At 43.6% G+C, this 21,772-nt stretch overlaps 2 long non-coding RNA genes across 4 annotated transcripts; one reads left to right on the forward strand and one right to left on the reverse strand.

The window, feature by feature from the left end:
- Positions 1-3: 3 nt before the first annotated feature.
- On the reverse strand, positions 4-13,408 carry LOC118164554. The gene is made up of 3 exons (XR_004749542.1): positions 13,263-13,408; positions 12,466-12,607; positions 4-134 (listed from the first exon to the last, which is right to left on the reverse strand). It is a non-coding gene; the product is annotated as an uncharacterized LOC118164554 (long non-coding RNA).
- On the forward strand, positions 5,555-20,570 carry LOC118164553. 3 transcript variants are annotated; one of them, XR_004749539.1, is made up of 6 exons: positions 5,555-8,984; positions 10,546-12,150; positions 13,085-14,359; positions 15,078-15,308; positions 19,396-19,551; positions 20,215-20,570. It is a non-coding gene; the product is annotated as an uncharacterized LOC118164553 (long non-coding RNA). The 3 variants fall into 3 exon arrangements; XR_004749540.1 differs by having other exon boundaries at positions 15,078-15,298; XR_004749541.1 differs by lacking the exon at positions 15,078-15,308 and having other exon boundaries at positions 5,578-8,984; positions 13,085-13,193.
- The last annotated feature ends 1,202 nt before the right edge of the window (positions 20,571-21,772 follow it).

The raw sequence follows: 21,772 nt of genomic DNA on the forward strand, positions 1-21,772 counted from the left end.
ACTGCTGGGCTGTGCTTCCCTCTGTGGGCTCCAGGCAAATTACGAAGATCTGTTGTCTTTGGTGGGACTCTGTAAAGCTCAGGGAACTGCCACCATAAAGCAGCTTGTGAAATCATGCATCTAGATCAGAATTTCTCTAAGACAGAGATCAGATTGCCAGTGCCTCATTTTACGTATCAGGCCAAAAATCTTGCAGTGTGATTGTTATACGGGCAATTGCTATATTCTGTCTGCCACAGAAATTCCTTTTACAGCCTCAGTGGCAGTGCTTTTGAAGAAAGGGTTGTCATTCCAGGGTTGTCATTCTCCCTGGCTTGTGCGTAATACTGCTCACTTACTGCATTTGGCAGAGCTGAATTTGACCTGAGCTTGCTCAGGGCTGGCTACCATTGATTGCAAGTTACAACAGGTAATGATGCTGGGGATCTTACTGCCACAAGGAGTCAGGCACCTCCAGGTCTCAGTGGGATCCTAGAAAGAAGCAGAAGCTCATTTGTATGCAGGCAGATGAACAGGAACATTCATAATCACGTGAAGAAGGTACTGGCCTGCCGTACGCAAGACTTAGTTCTTTCTCTAGATTACCATTGCTCCTCTTTCATCCCTTTCTGCATCACTTTTCCCCTTTCTCCTCCTTCCCTGAGCATACAGGAGTGCCTCAGTCTGCCTACAGTGTGACTTGTACAACAGCTATATACTATCAAGCAGCATTCTAGCTGGTTCTCATTCTAATATAAATAAAAGTACTGTTCAGTTCCTGTGATCGATATAGAAAATTACTTGAGTGGAAGGACTCTTTTGTAAAAGTAATCAAAATGCATCTTCATTCAGCAGCAGAGTGCCAATCGCTTAAGTGGGACAGCTGTAGCCATTCCTGTCTTATGGGATTTACACCCATGTGACGGGGGAATGTGCTGAGCCCTGTGCCTAGCTGTTCACTTCTTCTAGTAGCCTTTTGCTTTTATATCGAGTCTTATTAGCGCTAATTAAATATTGGGCCTGTCAAGCTGGGAAGAAACAGAAAGGATGACTGCGAGAATGAGACAAAACCATGATGTAAGGATGGTAAAATAAACATAGTACAGGAAAGGCAAGAAAGTCAAGCTCAGTGAAAGCCGTAGGACGAGTTGGAAATCTTCGGATGGAAGGTTTTCCAGGGGAAAATGCTGATTCATCGAGTGCTTGGCAAAAAGGTGTTAATTTCAAATAAACCTTATTTGGAACGAGAGATTGAAAACCATTTCCATACCATTACAGTCAACCTTTGAAGGTCTGAAATTACTTCAGTTCTGTCTTTGATATTCACTCTGTTTTGAAATTTTGATTGGCTGGGAATTTCAAATTTTGCTTCGCTTTTGCTCTTTTTCAGAATGCCTTTGTTAGTTTGTGTAGTTTGGCTTCTTTTTTAAACAGAAAAGTTGCCTTTTCCCTCACAGGGAAAAAATATAGTTAGGTTGTGCAAGTCAGCTACAAGGAGAAGGTAGTTGAGCAAGAGTAACCTGACAGGAAAAGCCTAGGAAGAAAGGCAAGAAAATCCTGCAGCGCCGTACCCGCAGCACGCCGAGCATTTGGGCAAGATCTGCCGCGAGCCCTGCACTGGGAGGACGTAACCCCATCGTCGGGCCGTGTCGGTGAGAGCTCAGCCCAGTGTGGTGGCCAGCTAGGTTCGTCACTGGTTACAGCAGGAAAAATGTGAGCTGCTCTTTTCTCGTGACTTTCTTGATCTCGGGTTGCCCTTTGAAAATGGAGAGGAAGAAGGTATCTGCTGGCCACAGCCCCTTCCCATGGCATAGGGCAGCAAGCTCTTTTTTCTGCTCCACGCTTGGGCTCTTCAAAGCTTGAAAGGAACTCAAAGGGATGATCCACCCATATTGTTTTAACATCACTGTGTGACTTCCAGGCAGCAGTGACCATCCCAGAGCATTGCTAGAAAACGCTGTGCTTCCTTACAGCTGGACACAGGGGACGGGCAGATCCTGCAGGCCAGAAAGGGAAAGCAGCATGAAAAGCAGCGTGCCATTGCAGGCAGGGCTCTCGCCCAGTTGAAACCAACAGGAGTAACAGACACCATTCACTGAGCAGAAAGGGGGAGACACTGTATGGGGCTTTGCTTGGGGAAACTGAGCCAGTGGGAAACAACAAATGCCAGCCAGACATAGCTACCGAAGCCTGTTTAAACAGAGCAGCAGAGAATGAGAGAGGTTTGGGGGTTAAGTTCTCACTGCACAGGGCTTGAAGCTTGGCGAAGCAACAATCTCTCGTTGAGTCTTTCTCTGTTTGAAAAAAAGTAGGACTTTGAATTATGATCTTTTTTTTTTTTCTTTTTTTTTTTTTTTGGTACAGAAACATTGCATCAATGAGAGAACAGGCTGTCATCAATTTTTCCACTTAATGGAAACAATTTTGGCTAACTGCCTGGGGTCAGCAAAGACTGAGTATTCATACGCTGTTGTATCACTTCCATGGCACATAAAACCTTCAGCCTACAGAGGTCTAAATGTCCAGGTGACCTGATTCAAGGGAGATTATTTGTGTCCTGACTCCTTACTCAAAATAACGTAGGTATGGTGTTTTGCAAGTGTGGTATTTGTATCTTCCAAGTCAGCTTTTAGCTGCAGTAACCCTTTGTAGCCACCCTCCTGGAAGAAGCAGCACCCACTGGAGGCATTCGGTGCAGAAATGGGGACAGGTTAGCTCAGGGTGAGGACTGACACTGCACCCTTGCACACACTGTTTTGCTGTCATGTACTGGGCTGTCAGCTGTGGCAGATGAGCTGCTCTTGGTGAGCAGCTGGGCTGTCCTGGCAGGAAGGGCAAAAATCTCTGGTCTAGGTGTGGGAGGGAAACCTGGGGAGCTACTGCAGAAGTTGCAGGGTAAGCCCTTTCCCTGTATGAATCAGAGCACACACGAAGAGACGCAGGTTTAGCAGCTACCTGGAGACACAAACACGTCTTCATTGCCCAGGAGACTGGGCCACAGGCGGGGAAGTGACCTTTGTATGAGCAGCTGCTGCTGACCTGTCTGCAAATTAGCATGAAAATGAGCGTGAAAAATGCACATCGGTCTGTCACAGACTGAGATCTCTGGAAGGGAGGCAAAAGTATTTTAGAAATAATAAAAAAAAAGAGGAGTCTGGTAGCACAGTCTGCTGAGCCAAGCATTCGTGCCACTCACAAGGACAATATTTTATGAGGCTGCCTGTCATATACAAAGATGCAGAGAAACACCGATAGGATGATTGTATCTGTTTTGCTATCACTTAGCATATGAAAAGCTTGCTAAAAAAGTGGGTGGGTAGTGGGAATGGGTTGTGATATTAGGAGAACCTGCTGAGCCACCTTTGTAACTGCAGCATTGTTATAAGAGAAAGAAAGAGCAAACCCCAAACGCGGCGACCCACCTACTCTGCTGCGATGAACAGCTTTGGTCATAGGACAGAAGTTTCCCCAAGTTCCTGGAACAATCTTTTGTCTCTTACAGATTTGATCTCAGCCAGGGCTTAACCACCATCAGAAAGCATATTAAAGACATGTTCTGCTTCGGGTTATGTTTAGACCATGAAAACAGACCATTTTTTAAATATGTCAGCTGGCATGCTTTAATTAATGTGGGTTTAAAAAGTTCGGCCTATCTAAAACAATATTTAAAACAATGGGGGTATACATAGGCGTTTTTAAAAGCTTCTTTGAATATGATTTGTCCCTTCTGATAAAAAGGTGTAATATGTATTCAAAATTGTGCTGCTTATAAAACACAGTCTGGTAAGAATAAAGCTCTTTTCCCATTGTAGCTGTGGCCTGAAGCTGTATAAAGATTGCTGGTATTTTAATAGTGGCAGAAGAATTTACTTGTCCCCTTAACCCTTTTCAGGTCTGGTTTGGTTTTGTGATGCAGACAGGACGTGGCTGGCTTGCTGAGCTTGCTCGTAACCAGCATGGGCATCTTCCAGAGAGCCAAAACCCGAGGCAAGAAGGCGGCGTGTGAGAGGAATCAGGACAGCGCAGCATGGCCGGGCTGAGCGTTCGTTCAGGTTGGTGCTAATTCTGCCCGAGTCCTGTTTCACAAGCATGCATTTTAATGACTAGTTAAATGGGCTTGTTTGTTTAATTGTGCGATGCTTTTGGCTTTATAAGTGAATCATCGTCAGCGCGCATCCCTGGGTGCTGGCGATGACTGCTGAGCGTGGGGGAGCTGCTGGCAGGGCGCGGAGCATGCGCGAGCTGGGGCAGCAAACGCAGCTGCAGCCCCGGGAGCCCGGCACACTAGAGTTGTTTGTAGTTTGTGTACAGCTCTTTGGGCGCGATCCTTCAGCCTCCTGCTCCACTACAGCCGGGCTGCCCTCCCGTGTGCTTTCCAAGTGGATGGGCTGCGCTTGCTGGGGACAGATGTTGCTACTTAAATGTGTCTAATGAGTTTTGATTTTCTTCTCTTCCCTCCCCCTCCAGAATGTAAACATTTTTGTAAGTGGTGAAATCAAATACGGTTAAAACATGAAGGGAAGCAGGGCAGCCAGTTGTCTGTTTAGTTGAGAAATCCCAAGCTCAGGTAACAGTAAACAGTGCTGGTTCCCGTTTTGGCAGATCTCTAGGAGAGCGTTACCTGCTGTCTGTGCAACTGGGGCAGGGGTGCATGAACACACATGGTCAGAGGGCTGGGGAGGAAAGAAAAAAACAAACATATATATATATGTATGGTGTCCCATCTGGCTTAAATATTTACAAGTTTTAGTTGAGTAGGAGCAGAATATCTGAGTTCAACTGACCCAACCAGGAAGGGCATGTGTATTCATTTCCACGGGACCAGGGGCTCCTTCAAATGAACTCCTTTTCTCTCCCACCTGCATTTTCTGCTAAAATAGTTTCTGCTGGTGCTGTTTCATCACCAGCTATCAGTGTCATTAACCTTGTCCTGCTTGACTGCCTCTGGACTGACCTTGCCGGCTGGGCATAAGCCAGAAGTTTTGAAGAACAGAGAGGGACCCAGGATGGTAACTGCTGCAGGACACACAGCTCCATCCCAAGCCCGTTATTCTTGTGTCATGGCTCTGTGCTTGGTATCAGTGTCGTGCTTGACTATTGCAAATATTCCACTATTGGATACTTAGGGAAGGGGACGTAATTGTCACTAAGGATTATGAGCAAATTGTTTTTTTTGATCACTGTTTTAAATTCTTGCAATTTGTAACCTACTCTGCATGTGTGAGTGGGTAGGTCACTGTATGTGTATAGTAGTACATGTATGTTTGTTGCTTTGCCAGCTAAAGCATACCCTGAAATTTCCCCTGTGATGATAACCCCTTCATCTCTGTCTCTCCCCAACCCCCTTTTTCTCCTTGCATTTAGAAATGCTGTTGAAGATCCCAGCATAAGCCCAGCTGTCCCCTCCTTCATTGGAGCTTCTCCTTCACATTGGATATCTGCAGTGATCATGGCTGGGACTCGGAGACTGCCTTTTCTTAGCAATAGGCTACAACTTTATGCTCTTCTCCCGTTACCTCAGCATCTGCAGCCTTGACACTGTTAAGGGCTGTTCAGGCATGTCAGTCCACCAAAGCCTGAGGTTAAACAAATGTGGCTTGCTTTTGGTTTAATCTAAAGGCAAATAAAAACAGAGTCGTTAGTTGGTTCTTTTTTTTTTTTTCTTTTTAAATAACTTTAAACAAAAAAATATTTCAAGTTATATTATGATTGTTTTGGCCCTGACTTTACTTTTGAACAGTTAGTAAAAGTGGCTGCTTCTGTTACAGAAGCTACTACTGACAGCAGGTCATAAGCAGGTGACAGTTTTAGCAAGCCTCATGTGTCCACAAGATGCAGGACAGACGTTCATTCCCTGTCCCTCCTACAAGCATGTCTTGGCAGTGAAAGATGACTTTTCCAGGAATCCTGAGCTGCCTTAACCTTGCAGGATGAGGCTGCACAATGTGTTGGCTTCAGCGGTAGGCCTCGGTAGAAACTGTTCCGTCCTCTACTCTCCTCTCTGGCTGACCAGGAATGCCCTGCATTAAATCATCCCAGGTCCCCTGGTTTGGGAGGAGGAGGGGGAAGAAGAGAGCAAGGCTGAAGCTGCAGTCAGGAGGGGAACTAGCCACCACGGTGGGCCTGGGGTGAGCGTTTGCAAAGCTGACTGCTCTGCTGACAGCATGTGTGGCTTCCCATTGCTGAGGACAAAGGGGTGCCTGGTCTTGCAGTATGCTTACCAAGGTCTCTGCGGGCAGCGATGATCTCTGCAGCCTGTCCTTCATTCTTTTTTTTTTTTTTTTTTTTTCCTGTTGGTTGTGTATTTTACAGGGGCATTTTGAGAAAAGTCAACAAAAGCGCTCCAGTATTTGTGTACCGTGAGGTGCTGAAGGCCATGTCTGCAGCGCCCTTCCGCACAGGTTTGTCTCCATGTACCAGCCTCAGTCCCTGAGTCTGGTGCTCTTTTCCACTGCGGAACCGAGCAAAGAGCAAGCAGAGGCTCTTGTAGGTAGAAGTGTGAGGAATCTGAGGAGTAGTGAGCTAACTGCAGAAAAAATGCATTTGGCAGATGTATCCTTTCTGTTTACAAATACCATGCAAACATTCTTTGATATATATATATTTTTTTCTAACCAACTTTTCATCTTGTTCAGTGAACGGTTAAAGGGAGCATAGCTGAGTCTGGAGTGTTCTTGCACATGATTTGAATATTTGCTATTTGCTTTAGCTCCATTGGTTGCGCACACTGTGCTGTATTTTTGTTGTTGTTGTTGTTATATATTTTTCATTTTTTGGTGCCTGCCTTGGGAATTCCCAAACCACAAGAAGCTTTTACATTAGCTCTGCAAATGCTCTCAATGCAAATACTTGTGCCAGTCTTTTAGCATATCTTCATTAATGGATATATGTTTGCACAAGAACCTGCAGTTTTATCCGTGTTTGCGGAACCTTCTTGAAGATGGAACTAAATTGCTGTGAATGTTTGCAGTAAGCTCATTAAAAGGAACCTTGAACACCAAGAATTTGCAGGGTTATTTTTGGACAAATACCTGTAAATCCTTCTCCTTTCCGCTTGTTGTACTGTTTTCTTCAATAAGCATGTAGCTGGGAAAGGCAGTAGCTATATGCTTGAAAAAAATAAGAGATTCATCACCTATCACTGGAAAATATGTGTTAGTCTGATTAAGTTAATAATTGCAACTGTCTATGAGAGCCGTTTGGTCGGGTTGTAGGGCTGGTAGCACTATCCTTGTAACTGCTCCATGCTCCTGAATAAGGGGGCAAGAACTGAGACGGTTCACCCAGGAAGGCTCCTGTTCTTATCATGGATTTTCTGAAATGAGAGAGCTCCAAGTTCCTACATGCAGCCCTGTTTGTTCATAAAGCCCTCCTGCAGGGATGTCTATTACAACACCCCTTTTGTCTCTATCAAGATAGGAAAATTCAGTGTAATTAGTGAAGCCTGTTTGCATATAAAATATGATAGTCCCTTAAAATTTGTCTCTTCACACATATGACACTTATTCTGTCTCTGCTTGAATTGTTTGCTTTGACTAACTCTCGTTTACCTGTAGAAAAATCTTTTTCTAGTTAAGGAGGGCTATATGTTATTTTTTCATGCCTTGGTATTACAGAAATTCTTGGGTAGTCTTTGAAGGTGGTTTCATGTTGGAGCAAGCGTAATCCCTCTTTGCAAGAGAGGTAGACAGCTTTAACTCCTTTCTTTTAGAGGTGTAGACTTTTCAGAGGATATATGCATATCTATCAGCCAGTTGCTTTTCAGCTTTTTTCTTTGTTGCTGTTCAAGTCTCAGCAGAGAGGATGTTATGTTGTCTGCTGTGTCTGTGGTTTTGCCCCGTGTTTGTAGAGTGTATATATTTACTATTTTGGTGAACTGTATGCCCATCCACTATTATGCTACACAAATGGGCTTTATCTGTTCAACCCATGTTGCTTGATTCCGAATGCATGATTTGTCCTGAGGAAATAATTTAATTCTGGCAGTGCCTCCTGGTTGTAGTTCTGACAGGCCTTATCAGATAGCGTAGACTTTGAACTTTGCATGTCTCTTCCTTTTTGTCTGTTACTTCTACTAGCACAGGTAGAAGTCCCGTTGAACTCCAATGTGTGGCCTTGTATGTATGTATATAGCTTCTGTAATATACTCTGAAAGGAGTTTTGGGGTTGCTATCAATAACTCTTACAATATGTTCTCTTGTGGTTTATGGTCATTTTCTACTCAAATGGTTTCACTTCCTTATCTACTCAAGGCAGATAAACAGATCTGCCGTTAGATTAATTGAAACAGCAATATAGAGATGCTGCGGTTCTGAGGATGGCTCCGTGAAGATGCTATTGGTTTTCCAGACCAGGCTCAGGATATACATGCACAGCTGCCTCTCTCACATGGTCCTGTGCATGCATGCAGGAAGTTAAATAGTATTTCACAGCAAGATAATGGCCTTTGCACATAGAACCACCAACTTACCCATGGCGGAGAAGGCATTCTGTATTACCACCAGAAGGACCTATTAATATTTTTTTCCAGTGGGTTATGTCTTTTTGTCTTCCATCTCTTTCTGTTGCTCCAATATGGGTTGGTACAGTAAGAGATTATACAGAGAGCCTTGTCAAAGCAGATTTTTTTTGGGGAAAAAAGCATTTAGCAGTCCCAGCATTAGAATTATTTCTTCATCAGACCGCCTCTGAAGTGTACCAGGTTAGGTAGTTTGGTGCTTGGAGAACTGCTAAGGTAGCTTTCTGTAGCCTACACGACCACTTGGACCAATGCTGCAAGTACTGAATAATGCTCTGAGTACACTGCGACCTACATCGATTGTGGCAGACAGTATCATTACTGGAAGGTTTGTTAGCATGTGCAAGAAAACGAAAAAGGAAATGTTAATGTACATACAAAACAGTGCTCTAACTCCGGAATAACAGCATGAAACGGTTGTAAACCTCAGTCCAACACCAGCCCAGGGCAGCTGCATGCAAGCAGGAAACTGTATGCCATGTAGATGGTGAGTTATCAGTAAAGGCATTGCACTCACTATTAGAGGGAAGAATGTGAAAATGTAATCAAGCACTGCAGATATTAAAATATTTCTAATGGATTGCCCTCATTCCACTATGCCAGCTTAAAATACAGGGAAAGCATCGAGAGGAGCTTTTACCAGATGAAAGTGGAATTAGTACTGACTAAGTCACTGACAAAAATTAGTCACTGACAAAATTAGTACTGACAAAGTCACTGCTTGCAGTCAGTACGAGTACATGCAGAAACCTAGTGATATTCAGAATGGGACGGACAAGTGTTTCATGTTATAGAGACACTAGGTACTCCAGAAATCCAGCCTGAACAGACATATATTGTGTTATCCCTACAGCAAAACTGCTGAAAGATTATCAAAATGTTTTTGAAGGTCTGAGATTTCTTCCAGGCACCCTGCACCTGGAAAAAGATTAAAGAATTTGGCTGCTATAGCACTTACCCCACTGAGTAATTGCTGCTTAAAGAGGGGAAAAACGTGAACTAAAGAGAAATAGAGAGAAGAAAAGGTACTGCTGCCAGTAGAAAGGTCTGTGCAGGAAATCGGCATATGGTCATAATGGAGAAGCCAGCCAAGCTGTGATGTGCAAAGCTGAGCACCTCGGAGCTTGCTATGGAGTGTGTGCAATTGAGGGACCAGTCTCTGAGTGGAAAAAATGAAAAGCAGTTATCTTTGGCGCTGAGTGTTGAGGGTACGGGCAAGTTGATGAGGAAAACACCTACCTTGCCACATTCTGGGCATCAGCAAGTAAACAGAGATGGCTGAGGATGGCATCTGAGATCAAAGTTGAAGTGAAGAGTATCAGTACTGCCAATAAGATCTAGTAACATATGGGGTGTGCTACTGATGGTATTCTCACATAGACAGAAGAGTGGAAGCTGTCTCAAATCGAGGCCTCAGGCTCATCAGCCTGTTGGGAAGGTCAGGGAAGTAACTGTTGAGCAGAACCAGAGACAGAGCTGTGACTGTTTGCAATACTGTGTGTGGGACACCATTTCTGCCTTATAATGTCATGACACCATTTCTGCCTTATAATGTCAGCACGAGTTCTGCAGTCAGTGCCCACAGTGAATTACCAGTTACTTCTCTGAGCAATTTAAGCTCTTACCAGCTCTCAGATTCTCCCTGACCATCTTTATTCCCAGCCTCTTAGCTGTCACCTGGAGATCTGGGTACAAATGTACCCATGGGCTGTTTGCTGGACGTGGTGCACCTGATGCTCTTACTCGTGCCACCCAGAGACAGTAGCACAGCCATCACTTGGGTGAATGTGCTGAAGACCCAGCTCTTCTCCCTGGAAGTTGTATCGGTCATGATGCTACTGAGAGGTCTCTTGAGATGTCCTTTAAAAAGGGCAGCTGGTGGCTTCTATGTCACAGCATTCTGGTTAACAGGGCTGAGAGTCAACCACATTGAAAAGGGATATTTAGTGGTAAGGATATTTTGTATGAAATCTAAACTTTGGGTACAGGGATGTTGAACCATTTGATTCCTGAGACTACTAAATATTTATATGTTTCTATTTTGACAGCTGTCTCTGCCCACTATGCTGTTATGCTGGCCTAACATAAACATAGTGGCTACCAGAGATGGAAGCACCCAAGGCAATTATAAAATTAAGCCCTATGGATGTTCGTAATGGAAATGCTGCCTCTGAACTGGGCAACTTTGTACTTTCTGTAAAAAGCTGCTGAAGAGTGTTGATGGGGGACTATCTGCCCCTCCCTCAGCCCGGCGCTTCCCTTGGAAGAGGGCAGGTCCTGGAGCAGCAGCCCGGGGAGCCTGTCCGTACGCTCAGCTGCGGCAGTCGGGATGGCCCTGCTGCCCTCGGTACTGCTGCAGGGGCCTGTGGGCTCCTCTGTTGGTGAGCCTAGCTGCAGATCTGCCTGGTCACAGAAAAGGAGTGAAGCCATGTGAGCATAAAATAGCCATCAGCCAGAAGAGAAGGTATTGTGGAAACTTCTGATAGTAAACCCTAAAGTGTTTCAAATAAAATCTACAGTACTGAAAAAGGGGCTGATGTGTGCATGTCTGACACCTTCTGTAAAAAAGAGCTTGCAGCAAGAAATTGTGCAACTGAACAAGAAGATGAGATCCTCCACATGATAGAGAGGATAAATCAAGCCAGATACGGCCACTGTGTGGGCAGGGGTTGGAAGGAGCTGGGGAGCCGAGCTGCTCAGCACGCATGGATGTGTGAGAAGGGACGGATGCAGGGGGGGAGTTGTGCTTTTTGCTCAACGTTATTGAATGAGCAAAAAGTCCACGATAACATCATCTGAAGGCAGATGGATCAGTTTACTGAGAGCAGAAAGTTTTTTAAAAGATACAGTGATGCAATGGATTAAAATGCTAGCAGTATCATATTCTTGTCATAAGAACCCAGGTTAACCAATACCTGATGAGCAGCTGTAAAACATCACAAAATGAAGCCAAGAGAAGAAGATTAAGAAATATACAACATTTCTAAAAGGTCTTGGAGACCTCTTCACCTGAAGCCATACTAAATACCTCATTGTTGTAAATTACTGTTTGGATTTTGAGAATTCAATTGAATTGTTAGATATTTTTATTGTGATAGTTGTGGACAGAGCAATGATGCTTCCAGGTAATGTGGTGTCCATAGACTCATCTTTCCAGGCTATGTGTGGGTTGTTCCTTATGAACATCTCTTATTTAGTCTTTCGCTCTTAAAAGAGTAGCTTTTTAAGGCCCAGGTTAGTTTTACATCTCTCAGGACAGTTTGTACTGGCTTCCAGAAGACGAAGTGCAGGCCAGAAACTGTTCCATAGAATTTTGCTGATTTCACTTAGGAGGGATAAAAGAGACTTGAAAAATGTGATGTGGATCCACTGGTGAAAGAGGGACAGGCCTTTGAGAGGAGATTTTCAAGAATTATGGGTTTCATAGAGGCATTTATTTAGCAAGCAACCAAACACCATGGAAGTTTCATCCTCCAAACCGACATGTGTAGGATTTCTATTTGTACATGTTACTAGTCATTTGGAGTACCACAACCAGCCCACATATTTCACTGTTCCCAGGAATAAATACTTGCAGAATTGAGATTTCTTTTTGTACTGCTTTGCTCCCGTGGAGAAGAGGAATTTTCCTTCGCTTGCTCACGTAACAGCCAGTAAGTGCAAGTCTTTTTTTCAGGGTGTAATAAGCAGCCCGTGACGCTGAGTTGACCTCAGTGAGTTGTCACTTTCCTCATGAATATATTTTGGTCTCTCTTTCTTTCTCTCTCCCTTTCTCTCCCTCTCTCCTTCTCTTTCTCTTTTTTCTTTCTATTTTCATTCTTTCTTTTGTCTCTTTTTCTTTCCATTGTTTCTCCCTTTCCCCCACCCTTTTTTCTCCCTTTCTTCCCCCTTCTTTTCTTTCTTATTGTGACTAGAGAACTGAAGAGTTGCCTTAAAATTACGTGAGCATGGAAGGAGGGCATGCTCACTGCAGTGACAAGTGATGAGGTGCAGATTAGCTCCACTAGTTACTTGGGTTTAGGACAGGGGGTCAGCAAGTCCTGACAACTTTCTCACACTCCTTTCCTCTGGGGCACTGAATAAGTTACTTCTCTGCCTCAGTTTCTCTATCTGTAAAAATGTAAGAACAGCGTGATGATGATAATTGGATTCCCCCAAAGGGGTTGAGTGAATTAATTAGTTAATATCTTTAAAATGCTTTGAAGATGAAAAGTGTAGTGTTGATATAGCCCTGCTGAGAATCTAGGACCAAGCATTCATATTAATGAGAGTACGATTTTGGAAGTTCAGCACAACATGCAGTAAAAAAAAAAAAGTGTATTTATAGTGGTGCAGTTAGTTAATATTCATGGCTTTGTTCTCTGCTCATAAGTTTGCAGCAAGAACATGAAGACAGGAGGGAGAATAAGGGATTGTTGTAGAACAGGGCAGAATGCATGTTGTGGACTAATCCAATAAGTCATTTTGCCACCATAAAACCATCTTCAGACAGCTACAAAGATTTTCATGTACTGGAGCTGGAACAGGAGAAAAGGAACAGATCTTGCAAGATCTGCTGCTATAATAATAATCCGTTTTCCCTTCCAGGCAAAGCCACAGGGCTAGACCTTGCTTGTTGTGGTGTTTAGTCACCTTTGCACTTTATCTTACCTGCAAATCTCAGGCTGGGAATCAAATTGCAGCCCTCCTCAGCAGGGTAAGTCACTGTGATCCACCTTCTATTGTTAAGGAGTCATTGCTAAACCAAAGGCAGGAGGAAAATTACCTGTCCTGGGGTGAAAGGCAGAGAGGCAGCGCTGTCCTTCCGTCCTGGGAACGTGATGGTGATGAGGCAGGAGAACCACGGATTTTAGGTTTGGGAGCCAAACTTGCCCTTTTTTGCTTTCACAGCAAAATTTCTCTGTGCGTCTGATGTATGGTCTGAAACCATTACGACTTCTGTGCTTTCCCTTGAGTTAATATTTAATTTCTTCTTAAACATTAACCTTGGCTAGAGCTACTTTTGAAAAAGAGGACTGCTGTGCTAATAACACTAATCATTTCCTTTTGAAAAGCTTGGGAACAATGTGGAGCACTGTATGTGTCTGAAAAGTAAACTCTCTTTTAATGACATATGTTACTGTTTCGCAATACTTTTTTTTTTTTTTTTTTTGCTATTTCTTCTGATGTTTACAAACTGTTCCTGCCCAAACTGCAATCCATGAAGACTCTGTGGTGAACCCACCTCTTGAGCCTACTCCTTTGTTGTGAAGCAAAGCAGTAAAGCAAAGATCAATGTCCTTTTACTCTCACCAGTTCATGTGGTATTAAGTCAAGTGCAAGTCAAATATAAATATATTTGTAGCTATAACTACCAGACAAACGGCACTTGTCACAAACATTTCTCAACCACAGACATCAGGAAGAGAATCTGTTATGTATTTATTTATCTTAAATTGTTATCAGGCACCAAAGACTGCATAGTCAGCTGAACACTAACCATTTCTCAAGGGGTGCATACGTGGGTATGGGACCCCAGAGGTGAGAACCCAGCTGGATTGATGCCCCGCATGGCGAATGCTTATTCAGCACCTATAGCAGAGGCTAGGAGAAGAAGAGCTGCTTGCAGATGCTCACGTGGGTGCAGCTCTGCTGGTGGATGCAGGTTTCTGGAGGACATTTGGGCTGGGTTCTGCCAGCAGGGCATGGGGACCCCAGTGGGGCGGTGTGATGCAGCCAGCAGTGCAGACCCCCCTGCTGGAAAAGCCTTTCCCTTTATCCCCCGCTCCGCACTGAGCTATCCCACCTGTCCAAGGCATGACGTTACATCAGTTTTTCTCTCCCGTTTTCATGAGTGCAGCTCCTCCATCAGCAGCATTTCAGGTAATTAATGGACTTTAGAAGAATTCGAGGATGTTTCCCTTAAAGAAAAAAAAGAAAAAAAGAAAAAAAAAAAAAGTCTGCATATTAGCTCATTAACTCTTGCAGTATTTCAGGGATTGGTTCTGAAACTGGTGCAATGAAAGTGAAACCCTCTCTCGTGAAGGTGTTTCCAGCTGGCTCTGCTGGGGAGGGTCTTGGTGTTGGGGGGTGCCTGCCCCTGCACCTTGGTCCTTGCTACTGTGAAATTCAAAGCCATCCAGGCAGCTTAGGACAAGGCAGGAGAGCAGCAGATTTAATGATGTTTTGTACATATGTTGCTGTGAACAGGAGCAAAGGGGGTAGTAGCAGCGTCCTTAGGACCCAGACATGGTTATGGTAGCAGTGTCGGGTGCTGCTGACAGGTAGAGGATTAAAATCACTTGTGACATAGTAACTGCCTGCTCCAGCTGGGACACTGTGCTTTGGGCCATGAGGGCAGAGCTACAAGAGGTGCCAGAGCCCGCGCTCGGTGCTGTTGTCACCCCGACTTGCCCAGGGCCTTGTCCCTTGAGACTGCTGCTGCCACTGAGGCACCTGGTTGGGCATGGGTGGCAGCAGCATGGGACTGGAGAGGATGTTAGGACTGAAGGAGGGGCCACCAGGGTGGGCAAGGAGGAAGATGTATGATGACGTGACACAATTTTTTGATATAACTGCTCTGTGGGATTTTTTTGTTAAGGTTAGAAACATAAGCTGGAGTCACCTGTTCTTGCTGGGTCCTATTGAGGGATGTTGAGACTCCACCAGGGCCTTCCATGAGAAGCTGTTAAACCCATGTGTTCTGGGTTATTTCTTCTTGTCGGGAGCCTCTTCAGTGCTGCAGTCCGAGAGGCCTCACAGCTACCCATGGATGTCCCCGAGAGAGGATCCTCTTCCCAAGAAAGCATCCTGGGGCTCTCAGTGGGTGGAGGTGAGGTAGAAATGGGTGTTCTGGGTGGTGGGTGGCAGAGATAAGAGGGGCTCTTTCAGGACACCCATGGCTGGCGTAGCTCTCCTCTTCTTGCTCACGCTGTTCTGAGTACAGTTAGCGTGCAGGTTTTCAGCCCTCCGCTGATCCAATTAACATCTCCTATATACCTTTTCTGCAGGGCAGGAATTGTCCTAATTATTTTGCGGTTCTGGCAAAATCAATTTTGTTGCTATTCCCCCCACATTTGCATAGTAAGCTGTGCTGACCAGTCAGCAGCTCTGCAGAAAGCATCCCAGAAATGCTGCCCCTCCAGTTCCACCAGCCTGGGCGGCTGCCCAGTATATCTCCTTGGATACACTGCCCCACGGACCTCCTCTGTGCTCCTCATCATCCTTCGGCAGTCCTAGAAACAGAAGAGATCTGGCAGCAGAGGACTTGTTCAGAGTTTGGTGCGTACTGTTTCCAGGATATTAGGGGACAGAAAGCCCCAGGCCATCACGATTTCAAAAAGGGAGAATAAAAGATTGAAACTTCCTTCTCCAAAAAGCCCTGAAGCTCAGGAGCTGCTTTGCTCTCTCCTCCTCCTTCCACCTTGTGAAAATTATACCAGTCCAACAAGCTCCTTCACCACTCACCCTTTACTTCCTGGAAAATAAAGGCACCGAACTGGGAAGGAGCTTGTGGGTTAATGAGTCTAGGCACTCCTGCCTTGGCAAGCATGTTGCATGATCCTTTTCTTAAATTTATTAGGTCCCTTCTAAGAGCCCAGTATGGGTTATTTTTTTGGAGCCAGAACCCTACACCTAGTGACTAGCACCTTCCATATAACTTGTAGCCTAAAAAGCCCATCCAGCTGACCTCAAACATCAGCATTGTCCCATACTTTCTGCCTGGCAGAGGTAGCCCCGCTGCCTTTCAGTCTTCACCAGGAACTCCTCAGCCATGCCCAGCTGAACCCAGTGCTCGAGTGGCCCTTGCCCCCTGCACCCTGTGCCTGCCACCAGGCCGAGCTGGCTCCCTCCCTGACCTAATGAATTTACAGCTCGCTCTGCTACCTCTGCATTCGCCGGCTGTCTGCCCCGACAAGCTGCCACTTGACTCAGAGCAGCTCAGTGCGCAGGGTAACAATAGGCACGTAGGAAGGTGTGGAAATGCTTTTGGTAAGGAGGTTGGCAGAAGAGAGCTTCACAAAAGGAGTGGTGTTCGCAGGAGACTGAGGTACTGGAACGTGGGAATGGGAGGCGGCTTTACCTATTAGACAGGGCCCGGACAGGATGTGCAGGGAGTGACAAAAAATAAAAATAAAAAGGAAAAGAAAGGAATAGAAAACCAGAGTGCAAACAGGGAGAACAATGATGGAGGCATAGTTGGATGCAAGAGTAAGCCTCGAGGAAGAGAGGCTGGGCTGTCATTTATCAGGAAATGGCAAGAAACACCGCAGAAGGGTGGCGGAGGCAAATCAGTAGGAAAGGAGCGGGATTTTGACAGTTTAGCCAGCGTGTTCATGCACTGGCAGATACATCGCTGCTGTACAGCAAACCGTGTTTGTGTTATGAGGCAGGTATGAGATGACTGTGCGCCATGCAATGCCAAAGTATAAACTTCTCTCTCTCTTTGTATAAAAGCTCCAAGGCTATCCCAAACACAAGGCCCTGGATTTCAGATTTCTCTGTTTAGTCTGTGTGCTATAATTTAATCTAATATGACAAAATATTTGTAAGCACACATTTGTTTTGTCATGTGTGTGTTTTACGTCTGACTTGAAACAGAATTAGCATTTCATATGTGATGCTTGGTCTTTGAAAGAAAGAAAAAAAGGCCTCCCATCCCGCGCTGGCCTGGTCGCTTGCTAATCTGCTGTGATCAAGTTTTATGACCCGGGGTCAGGCTAATCCCCAGTGGTCATGTAGTTACTATAGTTTCACTGATAGAACAAGGTCTGCACGCTGTGAAGCGATGCAGCCTCTGTTTCTAGTGGGGGTAATTCTGGACGTCGGCACGGAGCCCACTCCGACCTCAGCTGCCTCCGTAAATGGATGCGGTCACTCTCTGAGTCGGGCTGGGCCCCTTTGCCACTCATTCAGCTTGTTCTTCTCCACTTGTATGCTCCTCAGGGGGTGTTACTGCGGTTCTGGACTTAAGTGAGGTTGGAGTTTGAAGTTGTATGTAAAAAAAAAGAAAGCAGGGAGGAAATGTTTGTGTGGATTTTGTCTCCCACTTCATAAAAATTTGAGATTTGTGTTGTTATTGACTTGCATTACTTACAATGTTCCTAGGATAAAGGTTCCAGTAAAACAGCAAAACCATCTAACTAGCAAACTGTGGATTCAGTACATAAACAATGGGTGTGGGTATCAATAGCTCAGCGCTGTCTTAAAAATTCATTTTCTGGTTTTCTTTCTTCCCAGTTAACTTCCACATACCTTAGTTTCGCTGTGTGTCAGATAGGAATAATGACAATTCTTACTTTATAAATCATCAGTGATTCTTAGAAGAGGGAGTGACACTATATTAATTTGTTCGGGGGCAAAAATCAGGGCAAGGTGAGATAAAGCGTCAGAGATCATTATCTTTGGGGCTTATCTGCTAACTAATAAATACTCTGCGAGCCTGTTTGTTTGTTTTATGCTCATGAAAAGGAAAACTCCAACCAAAAGTGTGATATTGCTTACACACATGCTGCCACGACTCTGCTGGCTACAGACTGTTGTTTATTAGAAACCCACACAACCTGTAAAGTTGGGTTTACATTGCATTGATTTCTTGATCCATTGCTGCAAATGCATGTAAATTTAAATTCATTGATTCAAATTGCACTGAGAAGATAAGTGTTATCAATTGGTGTGCAATTTCCTCAAGTGCCTCCACTGCAGGAGGAAGGGCTGAGGAGCATGGTGCGGAGCGAGGCAGGCGGGATGTGATGCAGGGCAGGAATTTGGAGGGTGCATGTTCCCACCCTTGGCCCCTTCCAGGGCTCCAGCCATGCCTCTTTCTGCTTTGTCTGCTCTGCAACCAGAGGACGTCAGTCTCTAGAAATGTCAGCCCACGTCAAGCAGCTTTCAGCAGCTCTAAGTTAACTAATGACATTAATTTGCTTTAAATACTTTTTGCCTTTTCAGACTCTCAGCCCTTTGTCAATGGGACAGGACCTGCCTCCTTTTGAATTTGAAATGTGGAAACCTTCCTGCTCACTTGCCAGACGAGCTCTACCTTGGATGGAGCAAATGCAGTTTGATATCTCTAGCAGACTGTCTCCTCTCTGTTGTGTATCTTATCCCTTCTCAACCTGGAGGCAAAAGCCGAAATGTCACAAAGTAGGCAGCTGCTTCTTCCTAAAACACCTGTGAGTCAATTCCCAGTGGGCATGAAGATGAAGATAACTTGGAATGCTTGCAGGGACAGGCTCCATTCATCACCTAGAAGTTCCTTGCTAATCTGTTTCAACCCTCACAGACACTTTTTCACTAGTTTTACAAAACATTTCCAAGTTCTTGTCAGCCAGGACGGCTTTGCTGCCCACTGGATATGGGAGGAAGCTGGGGTCCAGGAACATCCGATCCGAATCTTAAACTGGCATGCATATAAGTTGTTTGCGAGCTTCAATTTCAGTGAATAATGACAGCAATTCTTATTTCTCTTGTTATGAAAGCAGCTCCTGACACTGCACATTAGACATCTGACAGTTCACAGGAAGAAACTGTTGTATGTTGTCACCCCTGGTGATGTAAAGTTGCCTGTTAGTAACAATTATTCAACACTAACTGTGAAATACAGATAATTGCTGAAACATTTTGAATATCTTGGGAAAAGCTCTATAATTGTCCAAGATTCAACAGACGTGTTTATCTAAAACAAGAAAGGACCTTATACAAAGAGATCCCCCCCAACCATTTATTTATTTATTTATTTATCTATTTATTTATTTCAATTACAGCATCTTCTGTCCTCCATGTAACTGGAAGTGATGTACTGGTTGATGGAGAAGAAGCTATTGCAGGTTGTAGTATGTCTTCAACGTGAAGTCATGTGTAGCTTTAGAGGCTATTTGCTGAGGATTAATACCATAAACCTTGTTCTTTTGTTTTAGTGTCTTGTAGCTGAGCTGCCTGCTGGAGAGAGTGAAAAGAATTTAGGCAAAAGAATGAAAAAAAAAGGCTGGATTGCTTAATCATGAAGCAGTGCCAGGCTGATGTAGGATGCTGCTGTCTGTTATATCTCCAGGCAGCATCAGGCTGAGGGTGAGGTAAGCTTCAGTTTGCTTCACTTCATGGGGCTTGAAGGGTTCTGTTTTATAGCTGTGTTATACACACGGAAAATTCTCTCACATTACTCATATTTCTCATATTTCTTCCCCCTATGTCCTTGTATTTTCAAGCCCACACAAATAATTAAATAGGAGAAAAAAAAAGTCCTTTTTCTTTTTTTATGTTTAAGGTTCATGGGGGTGCACTTTTGCTCATGTTTTTCAGTTATTTGCCAAAACCTCAAAGGCTAGACATGTATTTGTTTTGAAACAATCTCCCGCATCCCCCAGATGAAAGCTGGGTGGCTTACCCCGTCATCTGGATGGAAGGTTTTAAGAAACTCCTGCAATGACAGGAAAATCACTAAAACAGGGTAACCAAAATGAGATTTATGCTCAAGCTCATGACAGAATACCTCTTCTTTAGTGTGAAGGTCTTGACAAGCAATAATGTCGGTGGCTTGTAAAACCTTCAAGCTGTTTTAAAAGTGTTTTTACATGAAATTAGGTAGAAGCAGGAATATTTTTCAAACTTTTTTTATCTTGCATTGCATTATTACTGTCTCTGAGTAGCTATTGTGCACAAAACTGAACTAAAAGCTTTGTGGTTTGTTCCAATGTCTCACTTAACTCTTTGTTAAATAGTCATTTGTTTTTTTTTAGGTTCTCTTGTAATTTGGTGTCCTTCACTAATGCACTCAGGAGGACGTGTATAAATAGAGCAAGTGCATTATATGCCTATTCATTGTTTATTTCTAAAGAGGCCTAATTTTTTCCTCATGTTTATTTTCTGAGTAAGAATTACTGTGCTCAGCAGAGTAATTGTGCGTAAAAGAAAAAAATACCCTCAAGAACATGTAAAAGTAAAAATTGGGATATCCTTCCTCTAACTCTTCTGCTGTAGTCATAAACCCAAAGATACATTTAAGTTTTAACTTTTCGTAATGGCTTGTGTGTTTGGGCAATGTGTATAGTAAATCAATTATTCAAATGAATAAATAAAATGTCAGTGGATTGGAGCTATGCATTCCCTAAAGTTTTTCAATTTTATAGCTCTATTTTATCTTCTTCAGCACCAGTGTCTTTGGAATGTATTGCAATGTGACCTCAGATATTTTATGAAATAAGCCACTTTTTTTTTTTTTTTTTTTTTGCTTCTAACATATAAGAGCATTACATTCCTTGATAAAAGTCCACTCATTTGCCACAGAAAGAATTGAGTTAGATATTCAAATATCAGTACATTGTGCTAAAGGAAATTATGAAGATGTATTATCAGTTTTAGATCTCTCTATGCTGTTGCATTATTATTTAAGAAAGGAACATAATAGGATTATGCCAAAGCCACACCTGTCTATACAGAAAAAGTCATTCTTTTATTCCTTTTTTTTTTTTAAAAAAAAAGATTGAAGACTTATCAACAAAATAGTAAATATTGCTACCCACTACCAAATGTTGCATAAAGATTTTTTTTCCATGATCTAAGTGTTTAGTGGATTGAAAGACTTGGCAGATATATTGACTAAAAAAAAAAAAAAAAAGATTCTTAAACCCAGGAATGATTGCTATAGATAATTTACCCTTCTTCTTTACATGGGAACATGGGCTGCTTTTGTAGCTCCACTAACAAAGACCTTCATGTAGGTTGTGATTTCCTAGATCAGTATAATGTCAGAGTAGTTTGCCCAGCTGACAAGGCTGCGGTCCTTTTCTAATTGGTGATGATGATTTTTCCCTGGAAAATGCTCTCATTTTTCAATGGTGGGGACTGCTAAAAGGAAGAGAGGGAGACAGATATTCGAACTGTCTAATGTATTTCTTCAGACTAAACATAGGCTTGCAGAGAATAGTGAATCTGACAGATATTCATAAATATTACACCTACTTTCCTTCACTCCCCTGCCCCTAATTAGAGAGGGTAAATTGTCTTGGGGAAGGGCAATGGGGAAGCATGGAATATGGGAAGAAGCAAGTGAACAGTGCCTGCATGTAAGTGACTTTCTGACACTGCATGTGTTTGTCTTTTCTTTTTTTCTTTAATTTGTCTTTTCTATTTTTTTTAAAGAAGTACTGCATAACACATCGACAAGACATCCGTCAAAATGAGTTATAACAAATTAAACAAGTGTGATAAAAGATCATCAAAATTTTAAAAGTACCTACTGTATGGGAGGGTGCAGGAATGAGACAGAAAAAAAACTCTGTTGGAGTTGGCTTGCAA

This window comes from Oxyura jamaicensis, chromosome 3 (genome assembly GCF_011077185.1).
Source record: "Oxyura jamaicensis isolate SHBP4307 breed ruddy duck chromosome 3, BPBGC_Ojam_1.0, whole genome shotgun sequence".
In the NCBI taxonomy this organism is placed as follows: Eukaryota; Metazoa; Chordata; class Aves; order Anseriformes; family Anatidae; genus Oxyura; species Oxyura jamaicensis.